The sequence below is a fragment of the Anolis sagrei genome, chromosome 2 (assembly GCF_037176765.1).
Source record: "Anolis sagrei isolate rAnoSag1 chromosome 2, rAnoSag1.mat, whole genome shotgun sequence".
Taxonomy (NCBI): domain Eukaryota; kingdom Metazoa; phylum Chordata; class Lepidosauria; order Squamata; family Dactyloidae; genus Anolis; species Anolis sagrei.
In genome coordinates, this window is record NC_090022.1 from 15437654 (window position 1) to 15458992 (window position 21339).

Genomic DNA, 21339 nt, shown 5'->3' on the forward strand with positions numbered 1-21339 from the left:
AGCCTTTTAAACAGAAGCTGGATGACCATCTGTTGGGGGTGCTTTGAAGGCGATTTTCCTACTTCTTGGCAGAATGGGGTTGGGACTGGATGGCCCATGAGGTCTCTTCCAAATGTAGGATTCTATGATTTTGTGATTCATTCTATAGTGTAGATGCTCCTATAGTGTGGGACAAAAGAGGGGAAAGTAAACAAAATAGGGTTCTTAGGATAGCAATCAAATATATTAACGAAGATTGTTTTTCCTCCTAAGGAAGGAAGGAAAAACAAGACAGAGGCAGCGATAAAGAGAAAGCAATACGGTAAACAGAAAGGGGGGAAGTGTGATGGAAATTACAGGAACAAGTGTGTTGGAACACAAAAGTTGTGCATGCATCGCCTTTGCGGTGTGTGCCAAGATGTTTATCAGTGATTCCCATTATGATCTCATGGGGTTTCTTGCGTGTCTGAAGGCCTCTGCTTCCAAATTGAACAGGGAGCAAAGGAGTGTCTGTGTGTGTGTGTATGTGTGTGTCTGTGAGTGTGAGCGAGTGATGCACATATGCTTGCTCACACCCCGGCAGTGTGCTGAGCCAGAAAATCCAACGGCCAGCACTGTTCTCTCGCCTCCTCTCCAGGGCAGGAGAGAGAAAAAGACGCACAGAGAAAGAGAGGGAACGAAACAGAGAGGCGGCGGAGGAGGGCAGCTCTTCTCTCCATCAGCACCCAACTTTTCCAAGTAAGAAGAGAACTTTCTGTAGAGAGCTGGTCTGGCTAAAGATAGCACGGTGAGTTGGAATCTATAGGCAAAAGGCATGAAATGCTTCATATGAAATACTAGTGTTTGCTACATTTGTAAAAGGAAGATTTTACAATCTTCCTTTTATTAAAAGGGGAGAACGCTGTCAGGGTGCATCTTCACTGTAGAATGAATGCAGTTTGACACCACTTTTGAGTACCAAGGTGCAATGGAATGGAATCCAGGGAGCTGTAGTTTTTTAACATCCTCTGGCAAACAGTGCTGGTGCCTCACAAAACTACAAATCTCATCATTCCATCACATCAAGCCATGGTGATTAAAGTGGAGACAAGCAATGTGTCTGATGTGTCACCAAAAGTTGGACAAGTATTTTTTTTAATTGTGTTAGAAGTGACTTGAGAACATACCGCAAGTCGCTTCTGGTGTGAGAGAATTGGCTGTCTACAGAGACGTTGCCCAGGGGATGCCTGGATGTGTTACCATCCTGTTGGGAGGCTTCTCTCATGTCCCCACAAGCTAGAGCTGACAGACGGGAGCTCACACCGTCTTGCGGATTTGAAACGGCAACCTTCAGGTCAGCAACCCAACCTTATGGACTGGAGCGAAGTGCAATATATCTCTCGATATGATGCTTCATGGATGTGAATGTACATTGTAGTTGTTTTCTTAAATTTGTTTATCTTATGGTGCTTATATTTATTATTGATGCATTCTGATTGTTGTTTATGTGATTTTAATATGTTGTAAGCTGCTTTGCGTTCCGTGAGGGAGAAAAGTGGGATATAAATAAAGATTCATTATTATTTATTATTTGGGTCAGCAGTCCAGCCGGCACAAGGGTTTAACCCATTGTGCCACCGCAGCTCCAGTTGAACAAGGGACTTTTCAGAATGCAAGTTCCAGAATCCTCCCCCACCAGCATGTCCTTACTAATGGGGTGAATTTGGGGAAATTGAAGGTGCATATACACTATAGAATGAATGCAGTTTTGACACCACTTGAACTGCCTTTGTTCTATGATATGGAATCATGGGTGCTGCAGTTTTACAAGCTCTTTACCCTTCTCTATCAAAGAAAGCTGGTGTCCTACCAAGCTACATATCTCACAATCCTGTAGCAAGTAGTGTACAACTGCATTCATTCTGTAATGTAGATGCACTGCATTCATTCTGCAGTGTGGATGCAGTGTAGATGCACTCAAGCTCTATGTTGGAGAGGCAGAAAGTTGTTCCTATCTGAGCATTCGCCTGACTCAAGCTCTGTATGAATGGATGGGTAGAGTGAGAGGATAGAATGGATAGGCAGATGGAGAAAAGATGGAAACAAAGGTAAATTCTAGATTAGTCTTTTTCAATGCTTGTAGCATTTACCTCCCCTGAAAGAATTTAATAGTCCAGGAAGTCTGGTGAATTTATAATCTGGGTGAGTTTTTCTGTTGCTTCATCATCTCCAGTTATCTCTTATCACTGGGGTGTTGTGTATTTTCCTGGCTGTACAGCCATGTTCCAGAAATATTCTCTCCTGATGTTTCACTGGCATCTATGGAGCCCCCGGTGGCGCAGTGGGTTAAACCCGTGGGCCGACAGGACTGAAGACCGACAGGTCGCAGGTTTGAATCCGGGGAGAGGTGGATGAGCTCCCTCTATCAGCTCCAGCTCCTCATGCGGGGACATGAGAGAAGCATAGTGTCTAGATCTAGGGAAGTAATGCTACCCCTCTATTCTGTTTTGGTTAGACCACATCTGGAATATTGTGTCCAGTTCTGGGCACCACAATTCAAGAGAGATATTGACAAGCTGGAATGTGTCCAGAGGAGAGCGACTAAAATGATAAAAGGTCTGGAGAACAAGCCCTATGAGGAGCGGCTTAACGAGCTGGGCATGTTTAGCCTGAAGAAGAGAAGGCTGAGAGGGGATATGATAGCCATGTATAAATATGTGAGAGGAAGCCACAGGGAGGAGGGAGCAAGCTTGTTTTCTGCTTCCTTGGAGACTAGGACGCGGAACAATGGCTTCAAACTACAAGAGAGGAGATTCCATCTGAACATGAGGAAGAACTTCCTGACTGTGAGAGCCGTTCAGCAGTGGAACTCTCTGCCCCGGAGTGTGGTGGAGGCTCCTTCTTTGGAGGCTTTTAAGCAGAGGCTGGATGGCCATCTGTCAGGGGTGATTTGAATGCAATATTCCTGCTTCTTGGCAGGGGGTTGGACTGGATGGCCCATGAGGTCTCTTCCAACTCTTTGATTCTTTGATTCTATGATTCCCACAAGGATGATAAAAACATCAAATCATCCAGGCATCCCCTGGGCAACATCCTGGCAGACTGCCAATTCTCTCACACCAGAAGCAACTTGCAGTTTCTCAAGTCGCTCCTGACACGACAAAAAAACCCCAAAAACAAAAACCCAGCATCTATAGCGGGCATTCTCACAACCTCTGAGGATGCCTGCCATAGATGCAGGCAAAACGTCAGGAGAGAATGCTTCTGGAACATACCCGTACAGCCCGGAAAATACACAACACTCCAGTGATTCCAGCCACGAAAGCCTTCAACAATATATCTGTTATCATCCTTCCAAGTGGTGGATTCTGCAGTTAGTATTTATTTTATTTATTGTGTCAGAAGTGAAATGAAAATACAGTTATAATGTAGAGAAAAACCAGTTTAAAAACTTGGCATGATACTACATTTCTATTGACCAGAATCTGGCCACTTGGAGTGCCTCTGATGTCGTTGTGAGAAGGTCCTCCCTTGTGCATGTGGCAGGGCTCAGGCTGCATTGTAATAAGTGGTCTGTGGTTTGCTCTCCTCCACACTTGCATGTCGTGGACTCCACTTTGTGGCCCCGTTTCTTCAGGTTAGCTCTGCATCTCGTGGTCCCAGAGCGCAGTCTGTTCAGTGCTTTCCAAGTCATCCAGTCTTCTGCGTGCCCAGGAGGTGTTTCTCGTCCGGTCTCAGCTACTGATAGAGGTTTTGGGTTTTAACCTGCCACTTTTGGACTCTCACTTGCTGGGGTGTTCCTGCAAGTATCTCTGTAGATCTTAGGAAGCTATATCTTGATTTAAGGCATTGGCTTGCTGGCTGATATCCAAACAGAGGATGGGCTAGAGATGTCAATGCCTTGTTCCTTTCCTTACAGGCTGCTACATCCTGACAGATGTCAGGTGGTGCAATACCGGCAAAACAATATAATTTATCCAATGGTGTAGGACGTAGACATCCTTAGATATGTTCCAAAGTTAGTTAAAAAGAAGTTATGTAACACATCTTTCCCAATATATGTGTGTGTATGTGTTCTCCTATGTAATTTTATGAATGAAAAAAGAAAGCAGGGAAATCGGAGATGGAAGAGGATAAGGTCTGAAAAACAGAACTTTAATGAAGTTCTCTTTTTGGACTCCTAACTTCTAGAACTTGGTTATGGTGGCTTGAGAACTCTGGGAGTTGTAGATTTTCCAACGAAATAAAGAAAGGAACTTTTCTAAGTTCGGTTTCCTGGAAGAAACGGCTAGATGGGTAACTTCGTACAGGGAAATGATCAAAGGTCTGGAGAACAAGCCCTATGAGGAGCGGCTTAAGGAGCTGGGCATGTTTAGCCTGAAAAAGAGAAGGCTGAGAGGAGATATGATAGCCATGTATAAATATGTGAGAGGAAGCCACAGGGAGGAGGGAACAAGCTTGTTTTCTGCTTCCCTGGAGACTAGGAAGCGGAACAATGGCTTCAAACTACAAGAGAGGAGATTCCATCTGAACATGAGGAAGAACTTCCTGACTGTGAGAGCCGTTCAGCAGTGGAACTCTCTGCCCTGGAGTGTGGTGGAGGCTCCTTTTTTGAGAGCTTTTAAACAGAGGCTGGATGGCCATCTGTCAGGGGTGATTTGAATGCAATATTCCTGCTTCTTGGCAGGGGGTTGGACTGGATGGCCCATGAGGTCTCTTCCAACTCTTTGATTCCATGAAAGAGACATGACCAGAAGGAGTGTGGTGGAGGCTTTTAAACAGAGACTGGATGGCCATTTGTCAGGGGTGATTTGAATGCAATTTTCCTGCTTCTTGGCAGGGGCTTGGACTGGATGGCCCACGAGGTCTCTTTCAACTGTATGAAACTCACATTTGAAGCACCCCCAACTTATGGCCATCCAGCCTCTGTTTAAAATCTGCCAAAGAAGGAGCCTCCACCACACTCCAAGGCAGAGAGTTCCACTGCTGAACAGCTCTCTTACACAGTTAGGAAGCTTTTCCTGATGTTAAATTGAAATCTCCTTTCCTGCAGTTTTAAGCCATTGTTCCATTGCGTCCTAGTCTCCAGGGCAGCAGGAAACAAGCTTGCTCCCTCCTATTTATATATGGCCCTCATCATGTCTCCTCTCAGCCTTCTCTTCTGCAGGCTAAACATGCCCAACTCTTTAAGTCACTCCTCATAGCGCTTGTTCTCCAGACCCTTGATCATTTTGGTCGTTCTCCTCTGTTTCAAAAGAGGGAGATGGATCAAGGGCAATGAGAGAGAGAAATCTTCAAAGCATCTCAAACTGAAATGGGCTGCAGTCCATGCAAACATTTGCCATGGATTTGGGAGTTTCTATCATCTCACGGGCCTGTTTTCTGTTTTTTGCTACAATGTATGAACAGGGCTATAAATTCTGAAATGGTTACGAAAGGCAGCCAGCAATCAGGATGTGATTCTCCACTCATTTCCTTCCAATGAAGAAGTGAGTAATCTTAGCAATTATCTCCCTTTCATTAAAACAAGCAGCCTTCCAAAGCTGACCGGTTTTCAAAGACTGTTCGCCATGGCCATCTGTCAAGGAGTGCTTTTGTTGTGCATTAGGCATGGCAGAATGGCCTTGGACTGGATGGCCCTTGGCCCTAAGGCCAGGGTTTTTTTGGCAAGAGTTTTTCAGAAGTTTGTCATTGGCTGACTTTGGGCCTGTGAAGGTGTGACTTGCCCAAGGTCACTTACTAAGCTTCATGGTTGAATCAGGATGCAAACCAAATAAACAAACCCAATCTAAAGTTGACTAAACAATGGTTCTTAACCCTTTTTGGTACTAATTTTGGAGAGTGGTCCCTGGTCAAGTGGTCCCTAGTCAAAGTGATCCCTGGTCAAAGGAGTCCCTGCTAAAGTGGTCCCTGGTCAAGTGGTCCCTGGTCAGAGTAGTCCCTGGTCAAGTGGTCCCTGGTCAAGTGGTCCCTGGTTAAAGTGATCCCTGGTCAAGTGGTCCCTGGTCAAAGTGGTCCCTCGCCAAAGTGGTCCCTGGTCAAGTGGTCCCTGGTCAGAGTAGTCCCTGGTCAAAGTGATCCCTGGTCAAAGGAGTCCCTGCTAAAGTGGTCCCTGGTCAAGTGGTCCCTGGTCAGAGTAGTCCCTGGTCAAGTGGTCCCTGGTCAAGTGGTCCCTGGTCAAAGTGGTCCTTGGTCAAAATGTTCTCTGGTCAAAGTGGTCCCTGGTCAAAGTGGTCCTTGGTCAAGTGATCCCTGGTCAAAGAAAAGGTTGGGAACCACTGGTTTAGCTGGAAGATTTTGACCATTGGGAAGATGACAAAAACATGTAGCATTGGGAGGATGATGGAAGAGGGCTGGACACACTAGACTTTCACTCCATCATGAGGATGCATCTACTGTAGAATTAATACACTTTGACAAAACTTTACTTGCCATTTTTTGTGTGTGTCAGGAGCAACTTGGGAAACTACAAGTCGTTTCTGGTGTGAAAGAATTGGCTATCTGGAAGGACGTTGCCCAGGGGATGCCCAGATGTTTTACCATCTGTGAGAGGCTTCTCTCATGTCCCCGCATGGGGAGCTGGAGGTGATAGACGGGAACTCACTCCATCTTTTGGATTCGAACCGCCGACCTTCAGGTCTTCAAGTCAGCAGTTCAGCCGGCACAAGGGTTTAACCACTGCGCCACCATGGCTCATATTACTTGCCATGACTCAGTGCTATTGAATCATGAGAGGTGTCGTTTTATAAGGTCTTAAGCCTTCCCTGCCAAAGAGGACTGGTGCCTCACCAAACTACAACTCCAAAGTCCATAGAATTGAGCTATAGTAAAAATGGTATCAAAATGCATTGATTCTACAGTGTGGATGCGACCATAGACTAAACTAGCAGACCAAAGAAAGATGAATAGAGTGGGAGATAAAGTTAAATGAGAGTGAACTTATAAAAAACACGCTCAAACATAAGGAGATATAAAGGGATGTAAAATGAGAGGGAAATCACGCATAATGAATTATGGAGCAGAACAATGTCACACAGAATAAAACATTTACTGCCTCGTGGTTGGCAGGTCACCAGCTCATGCAAGGCATATGGAGGTTATCAATGTACAGGACTAAGATGAGTCCATTGGCAAATGATGCTAGGAAGCTGGAAGGAGTCTTAAAAATCCTGTAATATCTATAACAGACCGATATTTAAGTACATTACAGTCCTGGAATCTGCAAGGGTTGTGTTTCTAGGCTTTTCAAAACTGTGGATAATCACAAACCATATTGAAACGAAGGCCTTCTGGTCCAAGAATACATCCCAAAAAGAGGACCCCAAAAATGCCTAGAGAGGACATATTTTGTCATACATAGATATGTGAAATCACAGATGCTGGGGCTGTGCTGTTTGACACTTCTTTAATTGCAATGCCTTAATGTGATGAAATCCTGGGAGCTGTAGTTTGCCGAGCTGCCAGCAGTCTGGCAGGGAAAGCCAAAGACCTTCTAAAACTACATTTCCCATTATTCCGTATCCTTCAGTCCCTTCGGGGAGATAGGGCGGTCTATAAATAAATTATTATTATTATTATTATTATTATTATTATTATTATTATTCAGCCATAGCAGTTAAAGTGCTATCAAACTGCATTAATTCTACAATGTGGAATCACCCCTGGTCCTCACACAGTGCATTGCTTCCTCTGGTGGAAAACAGAGAAGGGACCCTCAAGCATGTTGCTTCTCACACCATCTCATGTGGGGGATCTCCCCCAGGGTCCCAGGACCAGCATCATATTGGTGATGTTTTGGATCTGGCCATCCTAAGAGTAGGGACGCTGATACAGTAGGGGTCTTGATATATAAGAGTAGGGGTCCTCATTGGGACCAATGGGAATTGCAGTCCAAAATCTGAAGGTGCCTAGCACTACTCCAGAGTAAGGCAGGACTGTTGTGTGCAGCAGACATGCCACATGATGATGATGATGATGATGATGATGATGATGATGATGATGATGATGATGATAGTTGCTATCTGCCTCTTTTCACAGCTTGAGGGAGAGTACATCACAGGCTCCTTCTACACTGTCATATAATCCAGATTATCAAAACTGATAATCCACATTATCTGTTTTGAACTGGATTATATGAGTCTACACTGCCATATAATCCAGTTCAAAATGGATAATCTGGATTTTATATAGCAGTACAGATGGATCAAATAGTTAAACGTAAAGGTTTCCCCTGACATTAAGTCTAGTCGTGTCCGACTCTGAGATGTGGTACTCATCTCCATTTCTAAGCCGAAGAGCCGGCATTGTCCATAGACACCTCCTAGGTCATGCAGCCAGCATGACTGCATGGAGCACTGTTTCCTTCCCGCAGGAGTGGTACCTATTCATCTACTCACATTTGTATGTTTTCAAACTGCGAAGTTGGCAGAAGCTGGACCTAACAGCGGGAGATCACCCAGCTCTCTGGATTTGAACCGGCCAACCTTTCAGTGAGCAAGTTCAGCAGCTCAGCGGTTTAACCTGCTGCACCACCAGGGGGCCCTCATGGATGAAATATAATATTAAAATACATAGAACAACAATTAAAACACCAATAAGGGCAGTCCCTAAGTTACGAACTAGTTAGGTTCTGTAGGTTTGTTCTTAGGCTGAATTTGTATGTAAGTTGGAACAGGTACTTTTTAAAAAGTGTAACTATGGCCATACACATACACATGTATATGTGTGTGTGTGCATATATATAAGTTTTGGCTAACATAGGGAAGGGTTAACACTCCTGTAGTATTTTTTTGCTGTCTGTATTCCTGTTCAGAAGATTTCCCTCACTTTCTGTCCCTTTGATAATTGGATTATGAAAAATCTGGCTTATTGTGGAAACAAAGATTAGTGCTAAATCTCCAGTTCACACATCTTTTGTGACCAAAAAAAAATGCATAGTTCACGTTGGATCAGCCCACACACTACCTTGCCAGGGAAAGAAAAAAAAAATGCCACGAAGATGAACAAGTAGTTTGCTCGTCGTAGGTCAGAACAACATATTTACAATCATGTGATCTTTGGAAGCTTTTAAACAGAGGTTGGATGGCCATCTGCAGGGATGCTTTGAATGTGATTTTCCTGCTTCTTGGCAGGGGGCTGGACTGGATGGCCCACGAGGTCTCTTCCAACTCTAGGATTCTATGGACTCACATAATGTCCTTTTTCTGAGAGATTTAAAATGGTCTTTCTTTGTCCATGTGGCGAATCTTCCTCCAGCAGCTCATGAAACAAGAGTACACTCCCAACTCTGTCACTCTCTTCTTCTTTCTGCTTCTCTCTGAGCATCTCCATTGCTTAAGTCTGAAAAATGTAACTGTATCCAAAAGTCCCAGGCTCAGCCAGCTCCCCGAGCATGGCCCAACCAATCAGTTTCTTGCTTTTCATTTTACAGTTGATGCACATACATTAACTAATTTTGTGCAGGTACAGCTGCACCAGGAGCTCCAATTTTGTTTGCTTTGCATTGAATGTTTGTTGTAGTCCTAAGTTTCAGGGACTCTGCAGATAGATGGCTTCTTTTGGCTGCAATCATAGGGCAAGCCACCTGTCCATTATAGTTAGGTTCTCTAGTCCCGCCCCCTTTTTTGGGTTTTGGAGGGAATAGGCTCCAGTTTGAGTTCAGTCCACACAGAGAAGCTTTCCATGCAGGACATAATACCAAGATCTCCTGTAGAAAGCTTAGTCTTCTACGGCTTGGCCGGGGAGATATACAGCCTACAGCTTGGCCGGGGCTATACAGCCCAACATCTTTTTCCCCTGATAACTTTTCCAGGAGTGAATTTCCCTTCTGAGGGGTAGATTTCTCTCACTTCCTTCTGCCTCACCCCTGTTCTTAAGTATGACTCATTTGTAAGTCAAATGTTTGTAACTCAGGGACTGCCTAGGTAAACATTTATTGTATTGTCGAAGGCTTTCATGGCTGGAATCACTAGGTTCTTGTGGGTTTTTTCGGGCTATAGGGCCATGTTCTAGAGGCATTTCTCCTGACGTTTCGCCTGCATCTATGGCAAGCATCCTCAGAGGTAGTGAGGTCTGTTGGAATTAGGAAAATGGGTTTATATATCTGTGGAATGGCTGGGGTGGGGCAAAGAGCTCTTCTCTGCTGGAGCTAGGTGTGAATGTTTCAACTGACCACCTTCATTAGCATTTGAAGGCCTGGCTGAGCCTGGGAAAACTTTTTGTTGAGAGGTGTTAAGATGTGCCTGGTTGTTATTTAAGATTAATGTTGTGTTATGTTTTTCATTTAATAATATGATGGTTATTACCCACTTCCTTTCTTAATTGAGACCCAAAACAGCTCACAACATTAAAAATAAAGCAATTGAAAACCTACAGCATATATACATTAAAACAGAACACAATACATAAAATAGACTAGAATACTAGAATTTACATGACTTTAAGTATTTCAAAATGCCATAATATCATCTTATTGGCACTTAGGGATGGTCCCCTTAAAGCAGGCATGGGCAAACTTTGGCCCTCCAGGTGTTTTGGACTCCAACTCCCACAATTCCTAACAGCCTACCGGCTGTTAGGAATTGTGGGAGTTGGAGTCCAAAACACCTGGAAGGCCAAAGCTTGCCCATGCCTGCCTAAAAGCCAAGTCATGCCTGGCTTAATGCATTTCTGAGGTCTTCATAGAAACTTAGAGCTAACCACGAACATTAAGCCTGGCCTACAAGGGACCAGCTGAAATCCCTTAACCAGCTCTGCCATTAGAGAAAGTGAGAAATTTCCCCTAGGCAGCACATTTTGATGTTCTGGACACATACGGTGAAATATTATTTATTTTGTTGCTGCTGTTACACTTCTTCTGGGACAGTAGAAAAAGGTGCTTGTGGGATTTTTTCTGCTGCCAAAGTAATTTGGCTGTCTTTGGGCACCGAGTACTGGCTGCTCTAGATCTGGGAGCACAAAGTATCCGACGTCCTATCCAAACTTACTTGGGAACACAGTGGGACCTTTAAAAATTAATGATATTTTAAAAGCAGTATTTCTAAAACACCTGCCAGATGCAATCTGTCCAAGCAGGGCTCAAGGACAGAAACATAATATTTTTGGGGGGGAAATAGCTTTAAAAGACAACAAGACTTATTTAATCCCTAGGGATACATCTTGACAGGTGTAATGAATACATTAAGAAGTCATAACTCAATGCTATGGAATCTAGGGAATTGTAGTTTTAGAAGATCTTGAGCCTTCTCTGCCAAAGGGTGCTGGTGCCTCACCAAACTACAACTCCCAGGATTCCATAGCATTGAGCCATGACAGTTCAAGTGGTGCCAAACAGTGTTATTTCTGCAGTGGAGATGCACCCTCAGGCCCCATCTACGCTGCCCTATATCGCAGTATATGATCCCAGATTATCTGCTTTAAATTGGATCATTTGAGTCTCCACTGTCAGATAATCTGGGATAAGAAGATAATCTGGGATCAGGGGCGGCTCAACCCATTACGCAAAGTAAGCATTTGCAGTATAGTTGATTTTGCCCAGGGGCGCTCTTGAGGCGCTCTCAGGGGGAAATAGACCTTGACATATGCGAGTTGTAATGACTGGGATGTATAGTTCACCTACAATAAAAGAGCATTCTTAACTCCACCAATGATGGAATTGGCACACAGAACTCCCAGTATATCAGTGATTGGTTGGGGGGGGGGGGGCGCCAAAATACTGTTTGCTTACTGTTGAAAATTACCTAGGGCCACCTCTGTCTGGGATCAAATCCTGGGATATTGGGCAGTGTTGTAGATCAGCCAAAGGGTGATGGTTTACTCGATGATTTAGAGAGGATTGTGGGCTTTCCTGTGGCACAAGGTGAAGGGCCCTCAAGTCTGGGAAATTGAGGTCTAGAAAATGATGGTTCTCTCTGTGAGAAAACTGGTTCGGAAAGTGTAAGCCTTCAAAGCCAATCCGAGGAGCCAGAAGGAGCAACAGCAGATAAGGAATCGAGTGAAGGGTGATTATTTATTTATTTATTTATTTGACCAGTCATATGACCCTTTCAAAATACAACACGAGTAAAAGACAAGGCAAAAAGGAGAGGAAAGCAGCTGACCTTCTATTTACAGACAAAATCTTATTTTCCTGGTGAAGAGTGATAAAGCGGGTTCCCAGGAGAAACCACCTGTAACTACGGAGATCAACAAAAGTTTTGTTTACAAATTAGAGCCGAAAATAGAGTACATCGGTCTGAGAGATTACGTGACAAAGTTGCAGAGAAGATTCACGGGAGACGTAATGATTTCATGGGTGTCTATTAAACAACAAGTTGTTTACCTTAAGGGCAGTTCAGGCAACGGTGCATTAGAGTGAGAAGCTAAGCCTGAGTTCTCTGGTTCCTAGTTCAAGTCAAGACTTGGTTTTGGATTGAATATATCCTGGAAGTTTTCTATGTTCCTGTTCGCGTTTTTACTAGTTACAATACCTTCTTGCTTGTGGATTTAGGCAGTACTTGTGTTTTCTGGCTGTTCCTGGACTTTGTCACCTCTGGAACTTTATGGGACATTTGGATTATTGTTTGGTTAACACCTGTTGCTAAACCTTTTTGGATTATATTTCTCATTCCTGCTTTTTTCTATGCTTTTTATGTGTTTTTACAACAAAACTGTTTGCTTATATTCCTGGACTCTTGTGTGGTGCAGTGGTCATAGGTGTTTCCAGGCTTGGACTGCAACATGCAGTGTGGAAGGGGCCTCAGTCTCTTTTTAAGTTTCAAATGAAACACAAAGGAGATCCAAAGCCCCATTGATGTGTGTTTCATTTATTAATTGATTGCATATATGGGGTGGGGACCTATTACTGGGTTGGACGCAAATCCATGAAGAATGCATTTTGCTGTCACAGACCATTCAAACACAAGATCTCCATTGCCTAAAAATACCAGAAGAATAAACAATATAAAAAGGCCAAGCAAGCAAGAATTCAGCAGTTGTGTAAACTCCCCAAGGAAAACAAATGTACTGTAACTACAAACAAGGGGAAAGGCTAAATATTACATACATTACTGGATCGCAAATATGAGGGAGGTGGTAAAGAGCAAATGATTAATTATACGATCCCGTGCCTCTTCTTGTCTCCACATTCCAGCAATCTTTATTAGGATGTCATTGTGTGATAAAGGGTTGGGTGTGTTTTGCGCCTGTGTTTTGCAAAGCATGGATGATGCATGGAGAATGAGTGGATCTGAACTTAAAGGGAAATCACGAAGCCGTAAAACAGAATTTGCAAAGCAGATCCACATTGTTCCTTTGAGGTCAATGCGCAGGATTTTTGGCAAAGATCATGGGCGGTTCTAGTTTCCTTTCCTAAACATCTCGGCTTCCTTTGGTCCAGCCCTTGTCACAACCCCACTTTCCGATTTTACTCTTGCTTGCATGTAGTTTGGCAAGTTGTTATCATTCTCTGGGGAGTGGAAAGCACTTTGGGTGAATGGTCACAGACATTTAGTTTTTGTATCCTATCATCTCTGTCTGTAAAAGGGCTACATGCCTGATGCAAAGGGCAAGATGGTGCCCACTTGCCACATCCATTCCACTGGTAGATCCAGTTGGGTTGGCAGCTGAATCTAACTTGGACCCTAAAAGCACCGGATCCTAGTTGGTCTTGGTAGCTAAGCAGAGTTAGCATTAGTAAGTTCTCAGTTAACTCTGCAAAAGGAAAAGGAGAGGGGATGTTCCCAATCAGTTCCCAATCAGTTCAGGCAAAGGCAAACTGTTGTACCCTCCTAGTTATGTGTGCCCTTTAGGCATGGTTAGGTACTGTCAGAATCTTCGTAATTCGGAATAAAGTCAGAAAAATTACCTTGTTGAAGCAATTTTGAAGTTTTTAAGAAAACCGGAAGTCCCTTTGCCCTTCCGAAGCTTCTCTCACTATTTTTCTTCCAACTCAGGAAGTGAGTCGGAAGTGACTCAATGTTTGGAGGCAAGCAGCTTGCATGCTGGGATGCTTGCCTCCCAGCCAACGAGGGGAGACGTTTTGGGGAAGGGAGGGCTTTTGGCACAGTAGCCATTGTGCTATATAAAGGGTAGGACATGGCTGAGAGGCTCATTGTGAGCCCGGGAAGGGAAGGGGAAAGAGGAAGGGAAGTTTTGAAGGGAGGTTGGAAGAAGAGCGGTTGGAAGAGCGTGGCAAGCGAGGAAGGATTGGGAGCCGGGCTGTTGCCTGCCTGCCTGCCTGCCTTGCAGCCGCTTGTGTGTTGTTGCTGTTAGGGGGGAAGAAGACCAGGGCAGCAGAGAACCAGGGCATGGAGAAGGGCTGTTGTCTGCCTGGCTGACTGCCTTGCAGTGTTTTGCTGTTGGGGTTTGGGACAGGTGGGCGACCCGTGGGTGGATAATTTTGGGGTGTGAGGGTGCAGTTTGTTTCCTCAATTTGCCTTGCATTACCAAATAGTCAAAATATTATCCTTCCCAAAATTGTGAAATCAACTTCAAAAAGCCAAAAAGGCCTCTCCCTTCTTTTTGTGCCCTCAGTTGCTTTGCGTTGCCACTGAGGAGACACTAGAAATCCCATATAGTCAAAATATTATCCTTCTTAAACATACACAATCGCGTCTGCCATTAACAAAGCAATTCGGAAATTTTGGAAAGTTCCGATTTTTTTTTAGGAAAAATGTGGAATTCTTTTCCAAATCGAACCACCAGCTCCCCCTACATCCGAAACAAGTTTTGAACCATTTTTTAAAAATCAACCAAGCCTTGTGTCCTTCTCCATTAATATATTTTACCATCTTGATGGCAGGTCAAAGGACATTTAATAGAACGGCAAGTTTTTAAACTTGGTGTTTTCTCAAATACATATTTGGTTCGCTCCTGATATGATAAATAAATAAAAATCTTGATGACAGCCACACAAGTCCCTCTTTTCATCTGGGAAATATTGAGGGAGTGAGAATTCGTACGTCTCCGAAATGTATTTTTACTTCACTTAGGTGATCCCTCATAGCCCGAGGTTGATGGCCCTCCAAGTGTCGTGTCTTCGCTGTGGCTACATAGCTGACTGTGAAGCTGTATTCTTGATCCACATGTTTTTCCACAGTGGAAGGCAATCTCTGTCAGGGTTGGCTTGACATGTCTTTCTCTTGGCACATTTCTCCCTTTTGCCCTCCAATCGTGCCTCTTCAAATTCTGCAGCACTGCTGGTCACAGCTGACCTCCAGTTAGAATGCACAAGGGCCAGAGCTTCCCAGTTCTCAGTGTCTATGGCACAGTTTTTAAGGTTGGCTTTAAACCCATCTTTAAATCTCTTTTCCTGTCCACCAACAGGCATTCGGACAATGTCGCTAGTCCAACAGAATTGATGGCATAGGAGCATTGCTTCAATACTGGTGGTCTTTGCTTCTTCCAACACGCTGACATTTGTCCGCCTGTATTCCCAAGAGATTTTCAGGATTTTTGGAGGCAATGCTGATGGAATCGTTCCAAGAGTTGAGTTTGACATCTGTAGACAGTCCACGTTTTGCAGGTTGGGAGGACAATAGCTTTATAAACAAGCACTTTGGTCTCCCTACAGGTGTTCCAGTCCTCAAAATCTCTCTGCTTCAAATGTATTGCATAATGTATTGCATAATGATATAGACAAGAGTTGCCTATGAAGGCACCGGACTTTGGAACAGTGTTTGAAAAAGTGAATTGGGAGAATGGCACCTCCTCGAGAACCAGATCAACATCTCTGGGAGGTTTCAACCCAGCAGTAATGTTTCCAAGATCAACTTTGAATGTCTTAAGCCTACTGTACGATCTCATCAGCTTTTTTTAACCCAAGCGTTTAAATAGATATGATCCCTTAGTCTGTACATCTAATTGAAATTCTTCTTAAATTGTTGAATAAATAACTGTTTGATGGTAGGATTGAGTTTTATGTTGTTGTTTGTCTTGCGTTGGGTTTTATGTTGCTGTTTGTATTGTGTTGGGTTTCTAAGTAATTAATTATCCACTGCAGGCTGCCTTGAAATCTTATGTGATGAAATGTTCTAAATAAATAGACAACCACTCAAAATATCCCTCTGCCAAAAAACAAATTAGCCAAAAAAATCTTAAAAGGCATCTCCGTGCTGCTGAAATTGAGGTCTGAAAGAGCGTTTATGAAAGTCTCTCTGTGAAAGCCTGACGCTCCTATTTGAATCTCATGAAATTCAATTTAACCTGCACCAGTTTGGATTATTAGGTTATTCATAGGGATGGAAGTGTACTGTATATGCATAAGTTGACCTCATATGTAAGTCAAGGGCAAGCTGTGGGGACAAAACTATGGATGTTGATATGCCCCATGGGATAAGTTGAGACTCATTTCACAGAAAGGGGAAACTCTGAAGCTACTGGCCACCATTAATGCCATTTTCAAAAAGGCCAGACATGATGCTGGATCTACATTGCTTTATATCTTAAGATCTGATCCCAGATAATCTGGCAGTGTAGACTCATATTATCCAGTTCAAAGCAGATAATCTGGGATCAACTCCTAGGATATAGGGCAGTGTGGATCTAGCCTTGGAGTAGTTTTGGATTCTCCAAGGATAGACTAAACTCTCCCCTTTTGTCACTCTATCTAGGGATGGTTCCTTTTTGATAAGAGGTACAGTATTTGATCCATAGATAAGTTGACCCAGTGTTTTGGAGTCAATTTATGCCTCATCTGAACATGAGGAAGAACTTCCTGACTGTGAGAGACATTCAGCAGTGGAACTCTCTGCCCTGGAGTGTGGTGGAGGCTCCTTCTTTGGAGGCTTTTAAACAGAGGCTGGATGGCCATCTGTCGGGGGTGCTTTGAATGCAATGTTCCTGCTTCTTGGCAGGGGGTTGGACTGGATAGCCCATGAGGTCTCTTCCAACTCTAGGATTCTATGATTCTACCATCAGAAATATGTGTTTTCCAGTGATCGTAGGTGACCCCTATAAAAGGTTGCCCAACCCCCAAAGGGATTGTGACCCACAAGTTGAGAACCACTGCTCTAAAGTGAACAAGTCATGGGTTTTGCTTTTGCCTTTCCTCGAAGCTGAGAGAGTGTGTCTCACTCACTGGATTTTCATAGCTCAGCAGGGATTTGAACACAGGTTTCCCTGTGTGCTAGTCAAAAGCTCAAGCCATCTCACCTCACTGGCTCCCACAAATGGGCAACACTGGCCAAATAACGTGGAAGAAGATTTGAGGCACAAATCAAGTAAGTCTAACATTAGATGTTGGAGGCAGGGTAATTATTAGGCTATTGGTTTTGGGTGCCATGAAAGGACAGTAATTGCTACTTTACGAAGGCTGTTTTCTTTTTCCTGCTAGGGAATGGCCCTTGTGGGATTTTCTGCCTTGAGCGCAAAATTACTTTTGCCAATCTGGCACACTGAGCATTTTCACTGGGCTGAGAAGCACAGTTCATGGATGCATTTGTTTGTTGCTTTCATATCCAGCCTTGGGATATACCACATGTTGCTCCTTTTTCATGTAATAATTGCATATAATAATAGTTACAAAGATATCCCACTGTTGCACCCCAGACCTGGAAACACCTATGACCACACAAGAGTTCAGAATGTAAGCAAACAGTTTATTGTAAAAACACAAAATATATGAAAAAAAGCAGGAATAAAGATAGAAGATGCATAGAGATGCTATCAGAAGCTTGTCCATAGTCCATTTCCATAGCGAATTGTCATCATTACCATTGTCATTGTCAGCTTGTTACCCAAAGGCCTGGTCCCACAACCATGTTTTTAACTTCTTTCTGAAGGAAAGGAGGGATGTGGATAACCTAATTTTGCTGGGGAGCGAATTCCACAGGTGGGGGGCCGCCACCAAGAAGGCCCTCCCCAAAGCAGGGCCTCCCCAGAGAATCTTAAACTCTGAGGTGGGATGTAGAGAGATATACGTTGGGACAGGTATACTGGGCCAGAACCGTATAGGGCTTTATGGGTCAAGACCAGCACTTTGAATTGTGATCGGAACTGGACCAGCAGCAAGTGGAGCTGACATAACGGGGGTGTACATAACAGTACTCAGTATGTGGCAAAATCAACCTTTGCTTTGTGGATTCTTTTCAAACCATGATTGGTCAAATTGGCACATATATTCTGGTCGTCATGTATAGAGTATTGATTTGTAATCTCCAAAACAAGTTTTCCCAAGTTGCTCTAAAGGTGTGCCTGGTTTCCCAACCCCACTCAGAAACATATGTGGCCCACATGGGGGGAATAGCTGAAAAGGAGGGCTCAGATTTTGGGAGTGAGAGCCAGAGCAACGCAGACTCATACAGAAGGCTCTTGTGTGTGTGCCGTCAGCTCAGGGCAGTGCTCCGACCTTTTCGCTTCCTGCGGAAATGGGCCCTGAAAAGACCCTTTCTCTGGCTGGATTTGCTGAATTTGGAAGCCGGTTGGCAACCAAAGAACGAGAGAGCCTCGAGGGAGGCATTTCATTACGGGGAAGGTGCTGGGAGGAGATGCCTAGAAGTGGTGAAGACAGGAGCTTCTTTTGAACCTTGCCTCAAACCTTCTGCTTTCCTTTTTGAAGCCCAGCTGCAGCTCCCCCACACACCAAGGGATGCAATAAGGGATGTGGAAAGGGAGGCTTCTAAGAATATATGGGGTTTTTTTATTTATCGTATCAGGAGTTAGTACAACAACAGCAAAACAAAGTTTAAAAACTCAGTTCTTGTGGGTTTTTTCGGGCTATATGGCCATGTTCTAGAGGCATTTCTCCTGACGTTTCGCCTGCATCTATGGCAAGCTTCCTCAGAGGTGAGGTCTGCTGGAACTGGGTAAAAGGGGGGTTTATATATCTGTGGAATGACCAGGGTGAGACAAAAGGCATTTGTAAGTTGGGCTGGGTGTGGATCTTTCAACTGACCACCTTGATTAGCATACAATGGGCTGACTGTGCCTGGAGCAAACTCTTCTTGAAAGGCACAGTCAGCCCATTGTATGCTAATCAAGGTGGTCAGTTGAAAGATCCACACCCAGCCCAACTTACAAATGCCTTTTGTCTCACCCTGGTCATTCCACAGATATATAAACCCCCTTTTTTTCCCAGCTCCAGCAGACCTCACCTCTGAGGAAGCTTGCCATAGATGCAGGCGAAACGTCAGGAGAAATGCTTCTAGAACATGGCCATATAGCCCGAAAAAACCCACAAGAACTGAGTGATTCCAGCCATGAAAGCCTTCGACAATACAAAGTTTAAAAACTTTGCATTATTCTAAATATCCTTTGACCAGTATCTGGCCACTTGGAGTGCCTCTGATGCTGCCATAAGAAGGACCTCCATTGTGCATGTGGCAGGGCTCAGACTGCATTGTAATAGGTGGTCTTTGGTCTGCTTTTCTCCACACTCACATGTTGTGGACTCCACTTTGTGGCCCCATTTCTTAAAGTTGGCTTGGCACCTCATGGTGCCAGAGCATAGTCTGTTCAGCACTTTCCAAGTCAGCCAGTCTTCTGTGTGCACATGAGGAAGTCTCTCATTTGGTATCAGCCATTAATTGAGGTTCCGGGTTTTAGCCTGCCACTTTTGGACTCAGCACATGGCAGTGTGGTGCGCATGTGCGGGGTGAGGGAGAGCATGTGAGGCTGGAGGGAGGACACCCAACTCTTTGTTTGTCACGCAAGTCAGATGTTCCCACCTCAACATACTTAAACTTTCTCACCCAACGACGTACAGTACTCACATCAACACAATCACCATAAACAGCTTGCATTCTCTGATGAATCTCCTTTGGGGTGACACCTTCTGCTATCAAGAATCATAGAATCATAGAATCCTAGAGTTGGAAGAGACCTCATGGGCCATCCAGTCCAACCCCCTGCCAAGAAGCAGGAATTCAATGACTGCACGTTGCTTAAGTTGCATTGACTGACCATCTGTGCAAGGTTCCATACTTCGCACTTTAACAACACAACTGTTCAATGCTAAGGCTTCCCGCAAAATGGAACTGTAGAGGAGAGTCTACTGAACAAGCCAGTACCTGTCATATATCAGTACTGCCATCTGTTGAGGAATTACGAAGGTGGAGGCATTACTTTTCATTCAACCCTTGTATGCTGGAATCCGCACTGAGTCCCCACAGGGAGATAGGGTGGAATACAAATAGTTCTTATTATCCTGTGCTCCTAACCCAATCAATGTGGAGGGCTGAGCTCAAGGAGAGAGATGTTTCTAATCAGCAAAATGGACCAATAGTCTCACTAAGTATCAGGCAACTATCTGTGTTCTGTTCAGAATAGTCTAAGGAATTCGTCAAATTAGAAAGGATTTAATATGTGGTTTGGAAAAACGTATCCAGACTGGAGGAATTTCCCCTCGAATGTGGAGTTTTGGCAATCTATTTTAGAATAGGGCCTTTCCCCTGTTTTCATAGTCAAACATAACAAGAACCAAATAGCACACATATGTTTACTAGTTTCGTGGAAGAAACTAGTAAATTCTGTTCGAGGAGCCTTGTTAGACAATGCCGAGGGGCTGACTCAAATTTTCCAGCTGTTTTTTTCTCACTTTTTTTTAGACCTGTCACTGGCTCAATGACAGTTGTGGGAGAACACACACAACAGTGTTGGTTGCATCTGAAGAGGTGTTTCCTTTAACAAGGTCTTGTGTTGTTTATTTATCGTGTCAGAGGCAAATTGAGGGTACAGTTATAATATATTTAACAGAACACAAAGTTAAAAACTTGGCATTATACTAGATTTCCTTTCATAGAATCATAGAATCATAGAATCAAAGAGTTGGAAGAGACCTCATGGGCCATCCAGTCCAACCCCCTGCCAAGAAGCAGGAATATTGCATTCAAATCACCCCTGACAGATGGCCATCCAGCCTCTGCTTAAAAGCTTCCAAAGAACGAGCCTCCACCACACTCCGGGGCAGAGAGTTCCACTGCTGAACGGCTCTCACAGTCAGGAAGTTCTTCCTAATGTTCAGATGGAATCTCCTCTCTTGTAGTTTGAAGCCATTGTTCCACGTCCTAGTCTCCAAGGAAGCAGAAAACAAGCTTGCTCCCTCCTCTCTGTGGCTTCCTCTCACATATTTATACATGGCTATCATATCTCCTCTCAGCCTTCTCTTCTTCAGGCTAAACATGCCCAGTTCCCTAAGCCGCTCCTCATAGGGCTTGTTCTCCAGACCCTTGATCATTTTAGTCGCCCTCCTCTGGACACATTCCAGCTTGTCAATATCTCTCTTGAATTGTGGTGCCCAGAATTGGACACAATATTCCAGGTGTGGTCCAACCAAAGTGGAATAGAGGGGTAACATTACTTCCATAGATCTAGACACTATGCTCCTATTGATGCAGGCCAAAATCCCCTTGGCTTTTTTTGCCGCCACATCACATTGTTGGCTCATGTTTAACTTGTTGTCCACGA

At 44.1% G+C, this 21339-nt stretch overlaps 1 protein-coding gene across 1 annotated transcript in view; it reads left to right on the forward strand.

Annotated features, from left to right (window-relative positions):
* Positions 1 to 556: 556 nt before the first annotated feature.
* The window catches only part of TNXB (tenascin XB), a 153756-nt gene continuing 132973 nt past the window's right edge, over positions 557 to 21339 (forward strand). Inside the window, exon 1 of the mRNA XM_067465071.1 lies at positions 557 to 766. The gene's annotated coding sequence lies outside the window, so the exon portion shown is untranslated. The remainder of the gene's footprint in view (positions 767 to 21339) is intronic.